The sequence below is a fragment of the Phaethon lepturus genome, unplaced genomic scaffold (genome assembly GCF_000687285.1).
Source record: "Phaethon lepturus isolate BGI_N335 unplaced genomic scaffold, ASM68728v1 scaffold20572, whole genome shotgun sequence".
Taxonomy (NCBI): domain Eukaryota; kingdom Metazoa; phylum Chordata; class Aves; order Phaethontiformes; family Phaethontidae; genus Phaethon; species Phaethon lepturus.
Genome location: NW_010522880.1, coordinates 17940 through 19837, shown reverse-complemented (window position 1 = coordinate 19837; position 1898 = coordinate 17940).

Here is a 1898-nt window from a genome sequence, read left to right as displayed (position 1 = left end):
TTTTTAGCGGGCACATCTGCAAGTTCTTGTTAATACCTATTTTCACCATCAACCTGGAAATAAGCATAAAATTCAGTGGTAGTAGCGAAGCTTATGGATGCCACAAAAAGTAGGAAACTACAAATAACTCTGAAGAGAGAAGAGCGAGACTGAATAATCTCAGCTGCTTGGTGACCAGGGTGTAAAAGCAGTTGTACATTTAGAAGCCAAGTTGCTCTTCCAAAAAAGTGGGTATCTCGGAGGGCACAAACTCAAAAGAGGACCCAGCAGATGAGCAACACAAATCCCAAGAGCCACGCTCCAAATGGGAAAGGCTGCAGCAATTTTTAGGTGCAAGGAGAGATGAGCAAGAAGTATTTCCAGAACCTGAGGCCACCTCTGTCTGTGCATCACGGCTGAGCTGAGGCTGGGCAGCAGGTCCAGAGAGCGACCCTGCCGGGGGGATGCTGCATGAGCCCAGCTCAGCTCCTGCTCCTGTGGGGCAGCTGTGCTGGAGAGGCCCCTGCAAAGGCACCCAGCACCATCCCTCCCTCTCCTTATAGAATCATTAAGGTTGGAAAAGATCTCTAGGATCATCAAGTCCAACTGTCAACCCAACACCATGCCCCCTAAACCATGTCCCGAAGTGCCACATCCACACGTTTTTTGCACACGTCCCGTGATGGTGACTCCCCCACCTCCCTGGGCAGCCTGTTCCAATGCCTGACCACCCTCTCAGTAAAGAAATTTTCCCTAATATCCAATCTAAACCTCCCCTGGCGCAACTTGAGGCCATTTCCTCTTGTCCTATCGCTGGTTACTTGGGAGAAGACACCAACACCCACCTCACCACAACCCCCTTTCAGGTAGTTGTAGAGAGCGATAAGGTCTCCCCTCAGCCTCCTCTTCTCCAGACTGACCACCCCCAGTTCCCTCAGCCGCTCCTCATCAGACTTGGGCTCCAGACCCCTCACCAGCTTCGTTGCCCTTCTCTGGACATGCTCCAGCACCTCAGCATCCTGCTTGTAGTGAGGGGCCCAAAACTGAACACAGGATTCGAGGGGCGGCCTCACCAGTGCCGAGTACAGGGGCACGATCCCTGCCCTGCTCCTGCTGGCCACACTATTGCTGATACAGGCCAGGTCCCCTTGCACCGTCAGAAATTCAGACTTCCAGACGTGCCCCGTGCCAAGCTTCCCCCAGCAATAGTGTGGCCCTTGCCGATTCCCCTGCCCTGCGCTGGGACATTTGCACAGCAGCCAAGGCCACTGACCCTCAGCACCCAGCCTAACACCACAGGCCAAAAGAAATCAGACCATGGTGACTTACTCTCTCCTTTACTCTTTAAAGCCCTGAAGTAACACACACTGCACTTTTCCAAGCACTCGAGCAGAAACAGGAAGAATGCTAAAGTGGTTTTGGTAAGCACACTTTTAAGTTTATTGACCTATACAAAATAATAGGTCTAAAAAATTCAGAAGTAGTAAAAGAATAAGCAAAAAGAGCTTTCGCATTTCTAGAAGGCTATACAAATATGCAAAACCAAGGAAATAAGTTATTTTTTTATTTTGTTTTTGTTTGTTTAATTCCAAATCGCAACTCTAATAATACAAACGACTAAGTACCAGCTTAACAAGTGTGTCCTTCTGTATATATTACATGCTCTGGAATATTGGTAAAAAACGTCAAAAAAGTTTATCAGAAACTTTTCTATTCACAATATGAACAAGGAGTAACTAATCCTTTGTATAAAAGAAAAAGAGCACCATTTACGGAGTCCTGAAGCACAGTACAGCTGAGAAACGAGAGAGATTTTACCGTATGCAAACGAGCCATCGGGAATCACGCAAGATAACCCATGCTAATTTGTTCCTACAGATGGATGACGTGAGGTAGGTTTATCCCTCTTAGACCAAGAC